Genomic DNA, 21,198 nt, shown 5'->3' with positions numbered 1-21,198 from the left:
CAGAGCCCGACGCGGGGCTCGAACTCACGGACCGCGAGATTGTGACCTGGCTGAAGTCGGACGCCTAACCGACTGCGCCACCCAGGCGCCCCTATAAGCAGCTTTTAAAACAATATATTGGAGGGGGGCCTGGGTGGCTCCGTCTCTTAAGCATCCTACCTTTGGTTTCAACTCAGGTCATGATCTCTTCATGAGTTCGAGCCCCACATGGACCTCCGTGCTGCTCTGCACTGAAAAGTATGGAACCTGCTTGGGATTCTCTCCCTCTCTGCCCCTCCCCAGCTCTCTCTCTCTCAAAATAAATAAACTTAAAACTAAGGAAATAAAACAATATATTGTAAACACCTTTCGATGTGAATAAGTATATTTCCTTGTTAATATTTCTGATTGTTGACACAGCATGTTGCTGTGCTAGGATGTATTTAATCAGCACCCTGCTATATCAGTAAGGGATAGCTTTGGATTTGAGGGCCCAAACCAGAAGGGTGCATGACAACAACGGCAGCACATGAATAAAATAATAGTGGCTTTAATAAGATAGAAGTTGAAATCTCATTCACGTTGGGGAAGTCTAGAGGTAAGCAGTGCTGGGTTCCATATCATCTCTCTTGGCTCTGTCTCTCTCCCCACATTGCTTTTACCTCATGGTTCAATAATGCCGCCAGAGTGCCAGCCATCGTATCCACATTCCAGACAGCAGGAGGAAGGAAGGGACAAATCCTATGTCCCAGAAGTCATCTCCAACAGCTCCCTTTGTATCTCATCGATGAGAACTTAGGTATACACGCACAGATAGCTGCAAAGGAGGCTGGAAATAATAGCCTTGGCTCTGGACATTCTGCACCCCTTTAGAAATCCTGGTGTCCAGAGGCCCCCGGGTGGCTCCGTCGGTTGGGCGTCCGACTTCGGCTCAGGTCATGATCTCTCCGTCCATGGGTTTGAGCCCTGCGTTGGGCTCTGTGCTGACAGCTCGGAGCCTGGAGCCTGCTTTGGATTCTGTGTCTCCCTCTCTCTCTGCCCCTCCCCCGCTTGAGCTCTGTCTCCATCTCTCTCGAAGGTAAATAAACATTAAAAAATTAAAAAAAAGAAATCCTAGTGTGCAAACTGTGGCCTCTATTTTTTTTTTCTTTTTAAGTAAGCTCTATGCCCAACGTGGGGCTTGAACTCATGACCCCGAGATCAAGAGTTGAGTGCTCTACCGACTAAGCCAGCCAGGCGCCCCTAACCTGTGGCCTCTAAATACCATTTTCCCCCCGAAAAGAATCAGGACTTTTCCAGACCTGGGGTACAAGCTGAGTACCAGCTGAGTCTGGAACATCTTAAACTAGAAAGCGAGGAAACTTTCAAAGTTGATCATGGATTATGTGAAATAAAGCATCTCTCTTGTCAAGCAACTATTATTATAGCCTTTCTGTGCCACATAACCGACCCTAATCCTAACTGATATAGCAGTTTACCTTAAGAATGAGCCGCAGAATGCTTGCTTCGGCAGCCCATATACTAAAATTGGAGCAATGCAGAGATTAGTATGGTCCCTGCTCCAGGATGGCATGCAGGTTCCTGAAGCCTTCCACTTTGTTCAAAAATTTTTTTGGTGTTTATTTATTTTTGAGAGAGAGAGACACACGCAGAATGTGAAGCAGGCTCCAGGCTCCGAGCTGTCAGCACGGAGCCCGATGCGGGGCTTGAACCCGTGAACTGTGCGATCACAACCCGAGCTGAGGTCGGATGCCCAACCGGCTGAGCCACCCACGAGCCCCCCATTTTGTTTAAGAAGGCAGCTGCACTTGTAGCCCGCAGAACATAACATATAGAGAAGTTGAATCACTATGTTGTACACCTGAAACAAATGTAACATTATTACATTACTCAATGCTAAATGCATGGTACCTGCTGTAAGGATTCCTATTATTTGCACAAGTACCTCAAACTCAAAACTGTTCAACATTGACCTTGTGATCGTACTTCCTCAAGGGCTCCTCCTCCAGGGTTCCCCATCTGATAAGTGGCTGCATCACCTTCCCAGCTGTCCACACCATGAACCAGGGCGTGGCCCTCTCCCAGGATCAGTCCAACCAATGGCCAACTCTCCCTCCCTCCTAAACACCCCCACTTTTGTCTCTTCTGGCCACCCGTACAGCTCCCCTCCCCCACTCTCATTCAGTCCCTATCCACCCTGCTTCCTGAGAGTCCTTTGCAAAGGCGGATCCCCTCCAGTCCCTCCTGCTCTTGACTTTCTAGAACTTTCTATGGTTTTTACAGAGAAGTGGGCCCTAAGGCTTGCATGGTTCAGCTCTTGCCTAGGTCTCCTCACTCATCTTGGTCCTCCTTCTCTCCTTTCACACATGCAGTTCCCTCTGCCTGGAAACACTCCCTCCCCCCATCCCCCACTCTGGTGGCATTTGAAGGATCAGCTTGAGTTCACTTTTCCAAGGAAGCTGTATCCGATTCCTCTCTCCCTTTTCAAAAACTCTTTGGCCCAGCACATATTTCTTTTCTTTTTTCTTTTTTTTTAAAGATTTTATTTTTTAAGCAATCTCTACACCCAATGTGGGGCTTGAACTTACAACCACGAGGTCAAGAGTCACACACTCCACTGACTGAGCCAACCAGGCACACTCCATTACTTTTTTTTTTTTTTAATGTTTATTTATTTATTTTGAGAGAGAGCAAGCGAGCAGAGGAGGTGCAGAGAAAGGGAGGGAGAGAATCCCAAGCGGGCTTTGCACTCTCGTTGCAGATCCCGATGCGGGGCTCAAACCCACAAACAATGACATCATGACCTGAGCTGAAATCAAGAGTCAGGCGCTCAACCAACTGAGCCACTCAGGTGTCCCCCCCCTTCATTTCTTTGTAAATAACAATCATGCACATGATTACATGGAAACATATGTGGTTGTGCGTTTATTATCTGTCCACCCTGTCAGACCGGAAGCCCTGGGAAGGCAGCAAGGGCATGGTCTCTTTCGTGGTGTTTCTATTGCCCCAGTAGCACACAATCAACCTTCCTGTCAAACTGTTGTATTGAGATGTAACACACAAGAAAGTACACAAGTCAGGGGCGCCTGGGTGGCTCAGTCGGTTGAGGTGCCAACTTCAGCTCAGGTCATGATCTCACGGCTCGTGGGTTCGAGCCCCGTGGCGGGCTCTGTGCTGGCAGCTCAGAGCCTGGAGCCTGCTTTGGATTCTGTCTCTGCCCCTCCCCCGCTCTTTCTCTCTCAAATATAAATAAACATTAAAACAATTTTTTTTTAAAGTACACACATCGCAAATGTACGCATTGATGAGTACATGGGTTTTCACAAACTGAACATACCCATGTAACCAACAGTCAGAGGAAACAGAACATAGCTAGCTAGCCCCCCCCGCCCCGCCCCCCCGCCACCCCCCCCCCCCCAGAAGGCACCTTGTGCCCCCTTCCAGTTGCATCCCCAGCAGGGACAACCCCCAGCTTGTTGACCGCCAAGATAGATTAGCTGGCGTGGTTTTTCTACTTTATGAAATGGAAGCAGGCTGTGTATATTCTTCTGCGTTCGTCTTCTCTTGCTCGTCGTGTGATTTGTGAGATCTGCCCACGTGGTTCTGCGTGGTTGTAGCTTGTTCTGTCCCCGTGTTCTGTAGTGTTCCATTCTGTGGACAGTCCACAACTTACCGATCCATTGGCGTGGTGACAGTTGCCTTATATTTGAGTCCCAACACAAGCTCTTCTTGCTTTGGAGAACACTGTCAATGACTCTTTTGATCAACAACAACAACAACAAAAAAGAAAGACACAGAAAGAAAGAAAAGAAGGAAGGATGGAAGGAAGGAGGATTGTCTGAGTTCGGGCTGTTGTTACAGAACGCCATGCACTGGGGGGCTTATAAACAGACATTTAATGCTCCCAGATCCGGCCGATCCTGTGTCTGGTGAGGACCCACTTCCTGGTTGTTGTCACTGTGTCCTTACAAAGTGGAAGGGACCAGGGCACTCAAGGAGGCCTCTTTTAGGAGGCATTAATCCTTTACTAGAAGGTTCCACCCTCCGGACCTAATCACTGCCCCAAGACTCACCTCCCCATGCCAGCACCTTGGGGGTTAGGTTTTAGCATATGAATTTGGTGGGAGGGGTTTTGCCCGAAGGAAGGGGCAAGCATTCAGTCCATTGTGGAGGCAAAGAAGGTTAACCAAGGTTTAGTCATTGTTCCCGGTTACAATACAAATATTGCCTGTTGTTGTGAACAAGCCCTCTAAAGCCTGCCCTCAAAAGCAACAGTTTGTGGCTCAGTTGTGGGGGCCACTAATACACAGAGAGAGAAGGCGCGAAAGAAGGAGCCTAATGGTTGGACAGAACAGTCCCAACTTAATTCGTTATTTGAAAAAGAGGTTCTTTCACATACATGGAGGTAACTGTGACGGTCCAAAAAAAAAAAAATATGTAGCTGGCTTCTAGGGAACAGAATAAAGGGGGGCGGGGGGAGGGCGTGGGGCGCCGGGCTGGCTCCGTCGGAAGAGTGTGTGACTCTTGAGCTTGGGATCGTGAGTTTGAGCCCCATGGCGGGTGTGGAGATTACTTAAATAAATACTTACACTTGAAAAAAAAAAAAAAAAAAAAAAAGGAATAAAGGGGCCATAATGTTGTGTGACTCTGGCAGCTAGGTCACAAGGCTCTGTGACATGGTTACTCTGTCTGTCGCTTCCATCCACCCATCGACCAGGCGTGTTGTGCGCTACCCTATGGAAAGGCCCGTGTGGTGAATGAGGGAGGCCTTTGGCCACCTCTAGTGAGGAACATATGTGCCTGCCAACGATGTGTGACATTCCAGCCCTTTTAGTCCTGCTGCCTGCCTCCCATCTAACACTGGCCGCCTAAAAGTTTGAGGTAGTTATAAAAAGTGTTTGGGGACCTTCTGTCTCTCTCTTTAATATTTATTTATTTTGAGAGAGAGAGAGAGGTCAGGGGAGAGGCAAAGAGAGAGGGAGAGACAGAATCCCGAGGAGGTTCCGGACTGTCAGCGCAGAGCCCAACTCAGGGCTTGATCTCACAATCCATGAGCCCGAAACTGAGCTGAAATCAAGAGCCCGAGGCTTAACCGATTGGGTCATCCAGGTGCCCGGGGGACCTTCTTAGGAAAACAGGGCATCATTTTGCATTTGGCCATATAGGATGTTTGATTCATTGAATGGATGGATGCGTGGATGGGTAGATGGGTGAATGAATGAATCTGGGCTTCAGAAAGGAGAAACTGGGGGGTGGCTGGCTGGCTCAGTCGGTTGAGTGTCCAAATCTTCGCTTTGGCTCAGGTCATGTTCTCACCGATCGAGCCCCGAGTCGGGCTGTGCACTGACAGCATGGAGCCTGCTTGGGATTCTCTCTCTCCCCTTCTCTCTCTCTCTCTCTCTCTCTCTCTCTCTCTATGCCTTCTCCGCTCCCCCTGCCCCCGACCCCCGCTTGTGCTCTCTCTCTCTCTCTCTCAAAATAAATAAATTAAAAAAAAAAAAAAAAAGAAAAGATAGACTTTGGAAGAAGGATTTGAGGTGGAACAGCCCAATGGCTCTTCTGAGGCCAATGAGGGCAATATCACAGTGGTCTCATCATAAGAAAAGAACCATTTTGGACCCCCATGCCCTTCTGATAAAGCTTATGAACCTCTTCTCGGCCGAGTGTTTTATAACCGACACGATAAAACAATACAATTACAGAGGAAACCAGGTATATTGAAAAATGTTATCAAAACGCCCAAACCGCACAAATTTGTGCTACAGTCAATGTGACCACAAATTCTTTGACACTTCCCTCCCGGAGAGAAGGAGTCTGTGTTCCTGCCCCACGTAACTCGGCTGACCTTAGTAAGAGATTTGCTTGAGCAATGGAACATGGCAGAAGGCACATCCTGGAACTTTTTCTTTTAACTGAAGTGCACTTGGTGTATAACATTCTGTTCCTTTCAGATGTACAACACAGTGATGTGATCTTGGTATATTGTGAAACGGTCACGATAATAAGTCTAGGTAACCTACGTCACCGTAGACAGGTACAAAATTGTTCTTTTCTTGTGATGAGAGCTTTTAAGGTTTACTCTTCTTGGCAACTTTCAAATATGCAACATAGCATTCTAAACTATTGTGGCCCTGCTGTACATGACATCTCCATGACTTATTTATTTCGTAAAGGGAAGTGTGTATCTTGTGACTCCCTTCACCCATGTGGCCCCGCTCAACATTCTGGAATATTTTTTTTTTTAATGTGTATTTATTTTTGAGAGGGAGACAGAGCATGAGTGGGGGAGGGGCAGAGAGAGAGGGAGACACAGAATCGGAAACAGGCTCCAGGCTCTGAGCCGTCAGCCCAGAGCCCGACGCGGGGCTGGGCTGGAACTCACGGACCAGGAGATCGTGACCTGAGCTGAAGTCGGACGCTTAACCCATTGAGCCACCCAAGCGTCCCTCAACATTCTGGAAATTCTAACGCTGGGTCAGAAGAAGCCAGGCAGCTTCTTCCTTATTCTCTGTAGCACTCTTTATTTGTTTGTTTGTTTGTTTGTTTGTTTAGAGAGACGGAGGGGCAGAGAGAGAGGCTGCCATGATGGAGGCACAGACAGACGCCCAAGGAGCCCCGGTCATTTGGATCATCCCATCTGAGGCCTCCAGGACGTTGCCTGGAATAGAGAGACAGAACAGCTCGCCACGCCTTGTCCAGACTACAGGTTCAAGAGGAAAAGAAATGATGGTTGCTGTTTGCAGCCATTAAATTTGGAGCCAGTTTGGGGCGCCTGGGTGGCTCAGCCGGATGGGCGTCCAACTTCGGCTCAGGTCATGATCTTGCGTCGTGAGTTCACGCCCCGCGTCGGGCTCTGTGCTGACAGCTTGGAGCCTGGAGCCTGCTTCGGATTCTGGGTCTCCTCCTCTCTCTGCCCCTCCCCTGCTCATGCACTGTCTCTCAATAATAAATAAATGTTAAAAAAAAATGTTACGGGGGGCGCCTGGGTGGCTCAGTCGGTTAAACGTCCGACTTCAGCTCAGGTCACGATCTCGCGGTCCGTGAGTTCGAGCCCCGCGTCGGGCTCTGGGCTGATGGCTCGGAGCCTGGTGCCTGCTTCCGATTCTGTGTCTCCCTCTCTCTCTGCCCCTCCCCCGTTCATGCTCTGTCTCTCTCTGTCTCAAAAATAAATAAAACGTTAAAAAAAAATTTAAAAAAAAATGTTATGTAGCAAAGATAACCAGACCACTAATTGATGTGCCTCTTTAATTAGGAATTAAATAACAAGATCTAGCAGCAGGTCTAACAAATACCATAATTTTGAGTTAGCAATGAGTGTCATCAATATACTGAGGTCTTGGCACCAACTGTCATACGATAAGAAAATATCGGTGATTTTGATTGGTGACCAAGTCGCCGATGCACGGCCGAAGGAAAGGCTCCCTTTCATTTCAAGACTAATGAAAAGAAACATAAAAAGATGTCCCAGCCAAGTTCACAAGTCCCCCAAATTCTAGCTGCAGAGCCCGAGTGAAGAAGCCCTAGTTTAGAGAGAAATCGGGGCATCCCTTTGATGGCTGATTCTGTCCTTCTTAAGGATTCAGTGAAGTTGCTTTTAGAGACAGCTGAACAGACTATATTTTTAAATGTGTTCCATTGGAAGCTTTAAAAATACCCCTTTTCATTCTTCTCCCTTCCTGATGTGCTATCTCGATTTTCTTCTACCGCAGCCCTTGCTGTCCCTTAGCACTCTCCCCTCCTCTCCACCCTCAGAGCCCAGCGGGTCAGGCCCCGGAGCCCCTGGCCTGGACCACACGGAAGTTTCTTTCAGTCATGCCTGTTGCCCCCCCCCCCCACTCACTTCCCTGTTCCCGAGGAAGCTTCCTAGAACACAAATGCAATCCCATCCCTTCCAGATCCCAAGTCGACTGTGTGAGCGAGGGGGAGGCAAGTTTCCATGACAAAAACATTCCAGAAGCAGGCCCGTCTCTCCTGGCCACTGTTACTTTGCCAGTGTCATACGATAAGCTCCCCGGTGCTCACGCTGGTCCCAGCCTCGCTGGGTTTGCTTTTTGTATTTCTACCCTCTGCGAACGCCTTCTGAGTTCATCCCCAAGGCTGGCACGGACTGACCTGGGAAGACGAGGCCGGCATCACCTTCTCCAGGAAGCTTCCCTGAAGCTCCCGCCCTGAGCTGGATTAACCACTTCTTCTATGGAAGGATGGAGTTTTTCTCTTACACATTCTATCAGAGGACAGCACACACACAGCAAAGTGCATGTATCGTAAGTGTATCACTCAGTGGGTTTTTAAAATCATTTTTAAAGCTTTATTTATTTTGAGAGAGAGAGAGAGAGAGAGTGCAAGCACTAGGGGGGGAGGGGCAGAGAGAGAGAATCCCAAGGAGGCTCCACACTGTCAGCGCAGAGGGTTGACTCAGGGCTCAACCTCACAAAGGGTGACATCATGACCTAAGGGGAAATCAAGAGGCAGACGCTTAACCGACGGAGTCACCCAGGCGCCCCTATACTTTTGTACCGGTGTATTACATTGTTTTAAATGTTTTTAATTTTGAGAGAGGGAGAGTGTGTGTGTGTGTGGGGGGGGGAATGGACAGAGAGAGAGAGAGAAAGAGAGAAATAGAGAGAGAGAGGATCCGAAGCAGGCTCCACACTGACACCAGCAAGCTCGATGCGGGGATTTGAACCCACAAACCGCGAGATCATGACCTGAGCCGAAGTCTGATGCTTAACCAACTGAGCCACCCAAGTGCCCACCCCTACATTTTTTTTCTTTTTCTTTTCTTTCTTTCTTTTTTTTTTTTTTACAGATTTACTCAAATCTTTTTAAAAAAAATTTTTTTTAGCGTTTATTTATTTTTGAGACAGAGAGAGACAGAGCATGAACGGGGGAGGGGCAGAGAGAGAAAGAGGGAGACACAGAATCCGAAGCAGGCTCCAGGCTCTGAGCCATCAGCCCAGAGCCCGATGCGGGGCTCGAACTCACAGACTGTGAGATCGTGACCTGAGCTGAAGTCGGACGCGTAACCGACTGAGCCACCCAGGCGCCCCTGGATTTACTCAAATCTTTTGAGGACGAGTGTGAAATACACACGAATGCACGCACACACACACGCGCGCGCATGCACACACACAGATTCTCTTTTCCCATCTAAGCTCACGGAAAGGAGTGGGACACAGTAATTTGACTATGTGATGGTTTACCTACTCCTTTTGAGAAGGAGAGTCTTAACGACACTACCAAGTCCCCGTCCCTGGGACAGGAAGCACCCTGAGTCATTTAGGTCACCCTTCAAATGTTTTATCCTTTCAGTTGTTGAAAAATACCATGCACATAGAAAAGAAGTTCTTTTATCTTTCAACAGCACTTTGGGGCATACCTATAGGAGATTCGCTCCTCTAGAACTTAGTCATCTTGTTTTTGCTTTTCACACTTTTGGTGGCTTCTTATAGGGTATGAATGTGTGTTTCGTCTCATTTTGACTCTGTCTCCAAGAATGGTTCCTCTCTGTAAGTTAAAATGGTAATGAATTCTTACAAAGATCTGACTTTCAACTGCAAAGTGATCAAAGGACTATTTAAAACTGTTTTACTTCTTCTGCTAGTTTCTCATCCCTAATGTTATTGCCGGAAACATGTGATGTAGGTCACATTCCTCATGGCTTTCTGAAAAGGGTTCTCGGGTTTGAGAGAAATGGGTGGGTGTCTTCCTTTGGGGTTACAAGAGGCACATCCACCCATCTAGGCACAACAGAAATGTGTTTCGCGGTATCAGAATGGTTTAGAGCTTCGTCCGAATGCAGGACTGACTCATGTATTAGTTATCTATTGCTGCATAACAAACCACCCCACAATTTCGTGGCTTAACACAACAAACAGTTGTTATCTCAGACTTTCCGTGGGTCAGGAATGCAGGAGCAGCTTAGCCGAATGCTTGTGGCTCCGGGACTCTCACGAGGTTGCAGTCCAGATGGTGGCGGGGGCTGCAGTCATCTGAGGGTTCCGCCGGGGCTGAAGACCTTCTCCCGAGGTGGCTCATTCCCACGGCTGTTGGCAGGAGACCTCGGCACTTTGACACACGGCTTGGTCCATAGGGCTGCTCGAATGTGCCCAGGATGTGGCAGCTGGCTTCCCCCAGATAGCAACCAGGAAACCACAATGCCTTGTATATCCTACTCAGGGATGTCACATACAGTCACTGTCGCATTCTATCCATCAGAAGTGAGTCACTGAGTACCGCCCACAACTATAGGAAGGAAAAATCGGGCTCCACCCTTTGAAGGGAGGAGTATCAAGGAATTTGTGGACATATTTAAAAACCACCACAGGCGGTAAATAAGTTAATTGAATCCAATCGAGCGTTGAGGCAACATGGGCGGTAACCATGTACTTCCCTCTCCTCCAATCAAATGACAGAGTGTTAGGACAGAAGCAGCATGGGATTTACCTTGAACTTGGAACCCGAGGTTGAGAAAATAATTCCACCTGAAGGGTACGTATGGCCTTGGAGGCTTCGGTTGTCATAGTAACTATAAACAGGATTAACCGGGCTCTGTTGGGGTCTGTCTGGGGTGTAAGCAAATTCTCCCTGGAGCTTTGTAGGGCCCGTACCCTGCATCCCGGCCTCCGATTTCTAGCTGGCCACAAATATTATCTATATAGCATGAGGAACCGTCGACCAACGTCAAAGATTCCCAAGAAGGCAGAATCAGGACTCTCATACAAATGTAAAATGAAGTCGTGTCCAAGATCTTATGTAACTCATTAGTTAAATGAAGGAATGGGCGAGATATTCCAACCCATTTAAAGGCAAATTTCAAGAACAGAAACATGTATAGATAGGGAATATTGAAATACGTTTGCAAATGGCTGCAAACCCGGCTTTTGGGGTGGGGGTGGGGGTGGTCCCTTTCCTAAGTGGGAAGTTTCTGTGCTTATTTGTAGGCGAGAAGGCAAGTATTCACAGTGTTATTAAGTCTCCGCACCTTCTTCAGTTGTAAAATAGCCTGGTCGGAGACAAAGGGTCATATCCCAGTAGGTTTCGACAACCCCACCCACCTCCCTAGGCTCCATTCCAGTGAAAGAATAGCCAGTAATCTCTTGCTTCCTCCAAACCCTTAAATTTGTCTTTACATCGAGTAACCTCAACACCCTTGAGAGGCCCAAACAGGGTCCCCAGAGGGAGTTCTCTTAACCTTGGGAAGGTTGAGAATGAACAGGGGATAGATTAAATCAACCGAACGTACTGTAGTAATATTTGGGTGTTAAGTTCAGGAACAATCTGCGTGTGCCATTTACCTCGTAATGTTTATGTAAACTTGGGAGTTAGTAAAGAATTGGCCTTATGATTCCAACTTGAAATTGTACAATAGACTTTAGGCCAGCAGTTTTCAGGGAAAGGGAATTCAGATTTGACTCGGAAAGCAGAGTGGCAATTGTTTAAGACAACTGGAGCTTCGCGGGGCACCTGGGTGGCTCGGTCGGTTGAGCATCTGACTTTGGCTCAGGTCATGATCTCACAGTCGGTGGGTTCGAGCCCCGCGTCGGTTGGCAAGCCTTGCTGGCAGCTCAGAGCCTGGAGCCTGCTTCGGATTCTGTGGCTCCCTCTCTCTCTGCCCCATCCCCTGCTCATCCTCTGTGTCTCAACAACAATTAAATGTTAAAAAAAAAATTTTTTTTTAAGACAAGTGGAGCTTCACTATATTTACAAATGTAATTGGTTTGATTTATAAATGTTTGAGTCTTCAGGGAGGTTTTCGTTTATGAGGGTCCTAACTGTCCATTCAAGTATCTGAATGCCTGAAAAGACGATAAAAACAAGCTATATATATATATAAATTTATTTCAGACTGAGAAAATGTTTAGGAGGGGTGCCTGGCTGGCTCAGTCGGTAGAGCATATGACTCTTGATGATCTCGGAGTCATCAGTTCGAACTCCACGTTGGGTGTAGGGATTACTCAACAGAAAATGAGGGGCGCCTGGGTGGCTCAGTCGGTTAAGCATCTGACTTCTGCCCAGATCACAATCTCGCGGTTTGCGAGCTTGCGCCCCGCGTGGGTAAAGCAGGTAAAGGAGGTGTGAGACATAAGGCAGAACGTGAAGGCACATATTCTGCTTTCATTTAACGTGAGTTACGTGTCAGTTTTAAAACACAGCCCCAAGATTCTTTGACTCACCTCCCATTGAGAGATAAGAGGGAAGGGCCCACGACGTCCCCACCCCTGGAAGCTGGGTTGCTTGGCCAATAGACTGTGGCAGGATTTAACACTGCTAGCTTCCACGGTCAGGCCTTAAGTAACTGGCAGCTTCCATTTCCCCCTCTCTCTTGGGTGCTCGCTCTTGGCAACCAGCCACCATGCTGCGAGGAGGCCCAAGTGATCTTTGGAGAGGCCCACATAGAGAAGAAACAGCGCCAGGACCAACTGGCCAACCGTGGGCGTGAGCCATCTTGAAAACGGATCCCCGCGTTCCAGCTGAGCTGTCCCAGCCGACACGGAGTGGCGCAGAGGTGAGCCGTCTCAAGAGTCTTGAGCAAAAGAAATGATTATTATTGTTTACACCACTAAGCTTTGAGGCGGCCTCGCATAGTCATAGATAGCCCAAACACGATATATAACTCACACATAGTAAAGTGTACAAATCCTAAGTGCGCAGCCCGATGAATTTTTACATTTGTATATGACCGTGTAGCCGTCAGTCAGGTTGGATATAGACTATTTGCACCTCCCCAGAAGGTTCCCGAGTCGAACAGCTTCTTGAAATACTACCCAGGCACCTGAACTATTAGCCTACCGCTCTGGGCAGCTCAGCATTTATTTACTTATTTTCTCAGAGACGTTTCCAAACTTCACTGGATTCGAAACATTCTCTCCAGCATCCATTGATGAAATAAAAACAGGCTGTGATGTGCGGGCCAGAAAGGAGCCAAGCAGAATGCAGTCTGTAACCTCTGGGAAGTAGGTCGGTAGGAAAATGAGCCGATCTGCTCTGAAACTCCCCATCAGCAGAGTCACCTCGTAAAATGCAGGCACATAGGGTGTTGTCTTAAAACCTGTGGTCAGGCCTGCGAGGCCTGATTTGGTCCTTATGGGTCCTAACTGCCCAAAGCAACCGAGGCCGAAAAGGCTTTGGGGAATCTTTAAGCTGGGCCGGGGAGGGGGGAGGGGGAGACTCCCCCTCCAAAATCTGCCTCACCAACTGCTTTACTTCAAACTGTGGGCTGATTTCCATTAATCACACTTGGCCCTAATTACCCTGGAGCAGCCTTTCTTCCTCGGGCCGGGGCAGGAATTTTAAGGGGCTCCCGATAATGCGCGTCCCTGAGACCAAACAATAGCGGAGGCTCCAGGAAGAGACTGGGTGAGAAAGCACCCGTGCCCGCTCCCTTCTTTCCTGGAGATCCAGGTTCCCGGCCGGCTTGTGATCTCCCCAGGTAGGAAACCGAGTTCCTCCACTAAATAGATTTTCCTTTTGTTGTCACATTAATTTGCAACTCATTAATAGTGACAGAAGTGAGGTACTGCACCGATGCCATTTGCATATTCATGAGTGACTTATTATTAAACAAATAAGATTTTCCTATCTTCGCGAGCACCCAAAGTAAGGCTGAACAGTACATTACACCGGCCCCGATGCTTTATTCTCTCTTTAATATGTTAATAGATGCAGTTGATTTCTTTAAGTAAATACGCATCTATAAAACAACACGTACTTTATAAAAAAGAAATCATTTAAATAATAATCCATTAGCAAAGTTGGCAACAATTTAAGAGGAACAACCCATTAATACCAACGCGTGAGAATCAATTTGCGAATTTTAACTCGGTTGGGTGGTGGGCTGCGGACGACCGGGGAGGAGGACCTGTGAAAGTGTGCGCGCTTAAAAAAAAAATATTTTAATGAGTTTCCGGAGACAGGCACTCGAATCTTGCGCGTCTTTCGGGTGCCGGCTCCCAGTAAGGCGAAAACTGCCCGCGTCCCGATCCGGATCAGCGTTTTTCTGGCGTCCGCAGAGCACTGGAATTGTGAGCTGAAAGCAGGCCCGAGCGCCACGTCGACCCGGCCGCTTTCCCGGTGCCCAGCGGCCCCCGATTAGCACCGGGTTCAGCGGGTGGGGGCGGGGCAGGGTCTGGTCTCCCGGCGAGACTCCCCCACCGGGCTGGGACTGGTGGCCTCCCCTCCTATCCCCCGACCTCCCCCCCCCCCCCCTTGGGCATGGCTTTCGTCACAGCCGGCTCTTTCCTGCCGGGGTCAGGGCGGGCTCCCCCCGCGGCGGCGCGGAGCGCGGGGCCAACCGCGCACCCTTATCTCGGCCGAGTCAGACACTCGCCGCGCGGAATCTGTTGACATTTACTATTGTTCGCAGGAGTCCGGAGCACGGGGCGGGGGCGGGATGGAGGCGAGGAGAGGGAGGGCGGCGAGTGTGGGGCCTGCAGTCGGCCCGAATGTGTGTTTGTGTGAGCTCGCGAAGGAAGGGGGTGGGGTGCGCGCCGTCTCCTCGGAAAAGAAAAGTGGCCCGCGGGCCCGGAAGCTTCCAAGCCGGCTGACCGGGCTACGCCGGGAATCGTGGCCGTGGTGGGTGCGCAGGAAGGAAGATGGGGCAGCCGGCGGTGGGGTCCGCGGATGGAGGGGGTCGGTTCCAGCCGCACGGCCCCCGGTGACCCGCAGGACACAAGTGCATTTGTGCCGAGCCGTGGCGGGGATTAAAGTGCCATACGGCCCGAGCGAGGGGGGCGAGGCGGGTGGAAAACAACTCCCCGCGCGCACAAAGCGCGCATTGTTCCAGCCACCTCCATTATGCCGCGCTGCAGCCAAGAGCCCGTTTCGCAACTGCCCGCCCGGCGCGCGCGCGCGGGCGCGCGCTCACACACACACACACACACACACACACACACACAAGAGATATACACACGACAGACAGACAGACACACACAGACAACATACACACGAATTTGCCCGGGCCAAGGCTGGGGGTGGGTGCGCTCCGCTGGGACTGGGAGAATCTGCTGGGGCCGGGGTGGGAGGGGGGGAGTGCTCGTCTATTCAGGGCTAGGCTTTTTAATGTCTTCTCTCCCTAATCTCTCCAACACTTTTCCTTTTCTCCGTCTCCTCGGGCCTGCCCCGAGCGCACCCCAGAGCGTCGAGCTCCACAGGAGAAGCGGCGACGGCGGGGGTGGGGATTGGGGAGGGGCTCTCTCAGCCGCTGTCACCCGCGGATCGCAGCCCCAGGCGCGCAGCGCTTGCCGGCTCTGCTGAGGACACGTGCTCGGGAGGAACGGGGGAAGCATCCCGCCTTCCAAGGAGAAGCTCCCGGAGCGCCCCCATCCCGGGCTCTCCAGGACTTCCCCGGGCCCGGAGCGGGAGCTGCGGAATCCCGCGCTGCACTGCCGGGCCTGCCGGCTGGTGTTTGCCAACTAGGACAGCTCGGCCGTCCCTACCCTCGCCACGCCGGTGCCCGGGCCCTGTCCTCTGTCCTTTCTGGCTTTCACGGCGCTGATAGGCACCCCGAGAGGAATTTAAGGCTTGCCAGCCTCTTAGGACCCTACCCCGTTCTCCGCCGGGAGCGGAGCGGGGATGGGGGGGGGGAGTAGGGAGAGACTAAGGCACCCCCTCCGCCTCCCGCCGCGCCCTCCCTGGTGGGCAGGTGGGGAGCGTAGGAGCCGGAGCGCGGCGAGCCAGCGCGGTCTGGTTTCCTTTACGTTTACAAGCTATAAATAAACTTCCCCTTGGGCGGATGCGCGTTGCGTCCAAGGGCGGCTTCCCGCCGAATCGGGCGGGTGGTTTACGATCCCGGCCGGGAGCTGGTGCTAGCGCGGCCTGAGCTCAGGGTGGGGCGCTGGCTCTGGGAGAGCTCAGAGGTCGGCCAGGAGTGGCCGAGTGACCCTCCATTTCCCGCGGGGCTGGGGCGCCTCTGCGGTGAGGCCCGAGGGTGGGGCTGGGTGATTTATGAGCCGTCACCCCACCCCGCCCCTCCCGTTTCACTTGTTTTCCTCGCCTTCTTCCCAAAGCCTCGCCTCCAACCTTGCCCAGGGACGATTTGGCCATTTCAGGCTGCTGGAGCGCCAGCACGGGCCCCAGCGGGGCGCGTGTCCGCAGGACGTGGGTGAGGCCCTCGGTGCTTTCACCCCCCGCGCCCCCGCTCGGGCTCGGGAGCCGGCGGGCTGAGCGCGACGAGGCTGGGCGGCCTTGGCCGGAGAGGCGGGGAGGAAGGGCCGGCCGCGCGACTCCGGAAACCGCGGGCCTGCGGGGTGGATCACTGACCCTCAAGGTCACCGGGCCTGGGGAAACCACCGGCCCCACGCCGGAGCAGAGGCCACCGTCCCAGTCGGAACCCTATGGGGGGGGGGGGCGGTGCGCAGCTCCGCACGGAAACCCAGAGGACAGAAGACGTGGCGCGGAGGCTGCCACGAGTCCCAAAACCGCTCTCCCTCAAAGGGACGCCGTTTCACTGGGCCTTGGCGCGCACACGGAGTCCCCAGCACATGTGTGTGGGGCGGCTAGTGTACGCGTATGGGCCTATGGGGACTGCTGAAGGAGTGGGGTGACTCTGGCAGCTGCTACGCTCGCTTCCGTTGAGACTTGGGAGGCTTCGGAGGAGAGAGGCGGCCAGCCGAGTGGGCGAGGGCCCGGCTTGGGAATGAGGAGGGGGCGTCTTCCCTCCGGGAGGCTCCGTAGCGAGCGCCCCCAGCGTCTCCTTCTCTCCCGTGTCTGCGTCTCGAGGGCAGCAGCCCCACAGCACCCCGGGCTCGCTCTTCTGCCCGGTGTTTGCTTAACCCTCAACCCCTCCGCGGCAGCTGCGGGTAGACGGATTCCTGGCGGCGCGAACGCCGGGGCTGGACCCCAACCTCGGGCCGTCGGGAGCGCCCCCTCCCCCGCCCCCCCCCCCCCGAATCTCCAGGTCGACGGTCCCAATGGGCTGTCGTCTCCACCACCTACATGGGCTTGGGGGCCTTCAGGGATTGACAGGAGGGGACCCTTGGCAAGGTCTCCATTGTTCCCCGGGAGCTGGGAAGCTGACTCACGCTCTGAGCACAGAGCGATGCCGAGTGTTTTCTCGGCAGCCTTTACCCGAGTGCTTTATTTAGACAGGCTTTATTTACAGTACACATGTTTTCGGCTCGTTATTCTGGAAGCAGGAATGGAAACTGGGCAGAGCAGGAGTTCTCCCCGTGAGCCTCACGTTTGGAAGGGGCTGAGGCTCAGCGCAGTCGAAGGATCCCTTTCTGGCTGGCTAGGTTCCCTGGTGAGATGCTTGGGAGGAAAACAGCGAAGGGATGAGAGTAGAGGGCGCAGGGAGGCACACAGGGAGTCACCCCCCACCCCCCCCCCCCACCCCCCCCAGTGCTGCTCTCCAAAACGCACAGCACGCCAGAGAGGTGAGACATCCACAGGCCCATTTCACAGACTTCGGGGAGGGTGAGGGCCAGCGGGTCATACAGACAGCACAAGCTTAGTGAGAAAAGCAAGTGTCTTTAACTTCATTTCCTGGGCTTCTTCCTTCCTTACCGCTTTGGGCCTCCCAGGTAACCCAGACCTGGTGTCCCTGGATTCTGTGAAGGGCCTTGTCCAGGCTCCTGCGTGCAGGGTACAGGCCGGCCAGGCCGCTGGAAGGCCCGTGGTTGCCAGCCCGCAGTCAAGCCTGCTTTTTGGCAGTTGTTCAGTAAGTGGGGTGGTCCGGTTAGGGACTGCAGGAAATTGTCTGAGCTAGATTAAATATTTTACGAAACCTTCGGGGGGCCCACGGTTGACTTGAAGCTGGCAATGTTAAACCAAACAAAAGTGAATGAGTTCTCTCTCCTGACTTTTTAGGTACAGTTCAGAGAAAACTGGGGGTAGTGCCCCTTGGAGGAAGCAAGTTTAATGGCGTTTCCTCTCATTTTTCTCCACATCGGGATGTTGTAGTCTTCCTGCGGCTTTGCAGAACTCAGTAGCCTCCCTGGGGTTGCGGTGGAAGAAAGGCCTCTCTTGGGGTCTCTCTTTGGGGCGCCGCCGCTGACCTGATACCCGTGGCCTCTGAATTCTCAGTCCTGGCCGGTTTGCTGGCTTCTGACTCCTGCTGGGAGCGAAGCACAGCCTGACGGGAGGTGGTGGGGCCCCAGGACCTGCGCCGGACACAGTGCGGACACTGCGGCCATTTCTCCCCACCTTCCCCTAGGGCAACCCCTGGGGGGGGGAGGGAAAGGCCTCCCCTTCAGGAGTCAAGGCCCAACAGCCTTTGCCTGGGTTTCTCTCCCTCTCTTCGGTCTCAGGCTGCAAGTCCTGAACTGCTTTTGGGGTCTGTCTGCCGTGTTGTGTTTCCCTTCCTGAATCTCACATCCCTGGGTCCCTGCCCCCCACTGGCTTGGGCCGCGGGGCTGGGGGGGGGGGACTGCTCCCCTGCATGGATACCCACCCCATCTCCATACCCAGGCTGCAGCTTAGGAGCTCTGCGGCCAGAAGTGCACCACGGCCATGCTGGAGGACATGGCTTGACCTTTGCAGGAAGGGAAGAGAAGGCCGATTCACAGCTTGCCGCACACGCTGCAGGGAGACCCAGGGCTGCACTGGGAGCCGCAGGCAAGCGCCGCCACAGCCCCAACAGCTCTGACAGGAGCCTGTAAGAGGAAACCAGCTCCGGGAGGCAGAGCTTCTGTGCTGCGGGGTGTGTGTGCCCGGGCGAGGCGCTCAGGCCTGCTTGGGCGAGTGGAGCTGTTTGGGGGTGAGGGCTGTGGCTGCTGCCAATGGAGCAGAGTCAGGGTTGGTGGGGGGAGGGGGCTCACAGAAGCTGGGGGCCAAGGTTGGGGTTGCCGTGGAGCATGGGGCCTCTGGAGAAGACAATGGCTAAAGGAAGCTGCTCTGGAGGCCCAGCCACCTGGAGACTGGCTCATCGGACGAGAAGGGGGAAGGCTCCAAGCAGCCTAGGAAAGGTACAAGTGCCAAAGAGTGGAGAGCCCGGAGCCCGGTTGGGTCCGTAAACTTTAGTATTTGGGGTGGCGTCTTTGATGCCACACCTTCCCAGGGGAAAAGAATCCCTTATAATTTGTAAGTCCCCGAAGACCCCAGGCACAATGATCTCAGAGCCAGCATGCCGGTCCAGGCACACCCCAGGGGCGTGTGTCTTGGGAAGGGGTCCACGCTGGACCTTTCCTAGGCTCTGAGGGAGGGGTGGGCAATGATGGGGGTGTTTCCCACCATACGCTGAGGCTGCTGCCTTTGGGGGTGAGGTGGGAAGGTGCCTCCTTTCGCTCCGCTGCTGGAAACCATTGTTTGAGTCTGCACCCACCGCTTCTCCAGCCGGGCTAATTCTCCACGTGTCCAATTTTCGTGTCTGAAAAAAAGCAGCAGCACAGAAACAAAACCATATGACAGGACTGGGCTGCAAACCTTGAAGAATCGAGAGGGTGGGGGAGGTGGCGGCTGGAAAGGGGGAGGGGAAATTATGTGTGTGTGCGCGGGGCGGGGTGGGGGGGAGGCGACGGCGCACAACTCTTAAGTTTCGACCATTTCCTACCCGATCTCACCTCCCGGCGTTCTCATCTGATGCAGTTCCAACTCAAACGATTCCGCAGCCCCAGAGCTCGCGGGAGTGTGGGATTACAGTTGGGAGGCGAGGCGCTCGGGGACAGGCGACGCGCAGAGCTGGGGGGTGCGGAAGCACAGGCCCGCGGCGGCCAGACGGCTCCGTCCCCCTCCTGGTCCAGAGCGCGGAGGTCGGTCACCGCACACGCTCTGCTAGCTGGGGGTTGGGGGGGGGGTGAGGGGGACAGGGCTTCTCCCTCCCACCTCTCCGGGTCGCGTGGTGCCTCCTCCCCTTCCTGAGATCCATTTCCTTAAAGACTAGCCTAGGGGCCAAACCTTTAGCTGCGGGTTCCGACTTTCCCCACCCCCTGTGCCCTCTCAGCGTTTTCCAAACCTGCGAGGGCGCTTTAGGCCCGGCCTCTCTCCCTCCCCCGGCTTCCGCCTGTGCACGAGCCCGTGGCGGTCACTTCTGCGACTCTTGGGAGGCCGACGGCCCGGAGCTTTGTTCTCCCAGGGCTTCCCCCTCTCCCCTAAGACATCCTTTCCTCCACGCTTTATCTGCCCGCCTACCCCCCCCCCCCCCGGTCCGAGGACATAAACAACCCTAGTTCATAATCTCATTAGCATAGGCCTGGATCCGGGTGACGGCGAGGCTCCCCGCGCGCCCCAGCGCAGCGCTCCACTTCGCCGCGAGCCGGGGTTTCCACCGGGCGTGCGCCCTGGGCGGGGGGCGGGGATGGTGCGGTGGCCGGTGTTGGCTCAGGGGCAGGATTGGGGCCGGCCGGGAAGAGGAGGCCGCCCGGGGCAGCCGGAGCCGCGGGAGGAAGGCCCCTCCCAGCGCCCAGTTGCCGTGGTCCCCGGAGCAGATGGCAACTTTGTCTCCTGGTGTGCGCGCAGCGACTTTCAACACATTCAAAAGGCTGCGCTCAGCCTGTCGGGGAAGCCTCGCTGACATTCAGAACCGATTAAAGACCCGAGACGGTGCCAGGCGCAGTGGAGAGTTATGAATTAATCATGGGGGTTACCGATATCTGAGGCTCCCCAGGGCAGCCCCTCTATTATTAAGCAGCCCCCACTGCCCACTCTTAACCCCCCCGCCACAAAGGGGTAGGCTCCGCGTCTTTTGCACTGCCCAATTAACAACCACCGGGTAATGTGAAAAGTGTTTGCCCTGCCACCCTCGGTGCAGGCTCAGGTCGCGCCGCTGGGCCTGCCAGACGCGCGTCGGGCAGAAAGCTCAGCCTCTGGGACAGGCCTCCGGTGAGCGCCGGGCTCCGGCCCGGGGGTGGGGTGGGGTGAGGCGCGTTCTCAGGCTCCGTGCCCCAGGCTCGGCTCCCTTCACCTTCGCAGGGGAGGAGGGGGAAGGCCCGGGCTTGTGGGCGACGCCGTCCCCCACCCCCCACCGCCGGCTACGTGTCCTGGGTCCCCCAGCGCGGTGGCCGATTTGCGGTTTCGCGTGGAGGCTCTGGTGACGTTCCAGGCATGCAAAAACGAGGTTCGTGTGTGCTGTGAAAAGCCGCACAGTCCCTGGGCCTTCTAGCAGGCTCGCTGGCTGGAATCCTCGTGCTCCAGGCAGCCCAGAGCCACCCTAAGTGTCCGGCACCCCTGGGAGCCCAAGCATACATTTGCCACCGAACCCCCTGTCTGCATATTGTTAAATCACGTACACCCTTCTAATCTTCCCTATTTATTTCCCGGGCCTGCCTGGCCACAGATTTCTGC

The 21,198-nt window shown here is 53.6% G+C and overlaps 1 long non-coding RNA gene and 1 other non-coding gene across 2 annotated transcripts; both read left to right on the top strand.

Annotated features, from left to right (window-relative positions):
• Positions 1 to 1,478: 1,478 nt before the first annotated feature.
• Positions 1,479 to 1,580, top strand: LOC113597592 (U6 spliceosomal RNA). Its single transcript, XR_003418376.1, has one exon. It is a non-coding gene; the product is annotated as a U6 spliceosomal RNA (small nuclear RNA).
• An 8,712-nt stretch (positions 1,581 to 10,292) lies between these two features.
• On the top strand, positions 10,293 to 13,798 carry LOC128311505 (uncharacterized). The gene is made up of 3 exons (XR_008289952.1): positions 10,293 to 10,470; positions 12,330 to 12,487; positions 12,812 to 13,798. It is a non-coding gene; the product is annotated as an uncharacterized LOC128311505 (long non-coding RNA).
• The last annotated feature ends 7,400 nt before the right edge of the window (positions 13,799 to 21,198 follow it).

Source organism: Acinonyx jubatus, chromosome X (genome assembly GCF_027475565.1).
Source record: "Acinonyx jubatus isolate Ajub_Pintada_27869175 chromosome X, VMU_Ajub_asm_v1.0, whole genome shotgun sequence".
Classification (NCBI taxonomy): Eukaryota; Metazoa; Chordata; class Mammalia; order Carnivora; family Felidae; genus Acinonyx; species Acinonyx jubatus.
The sequence above is the reverse complement of the archived record's forward strand: the minus strand, read 5'-3'. Positions and strand labels throughout refer to the sequence as shown.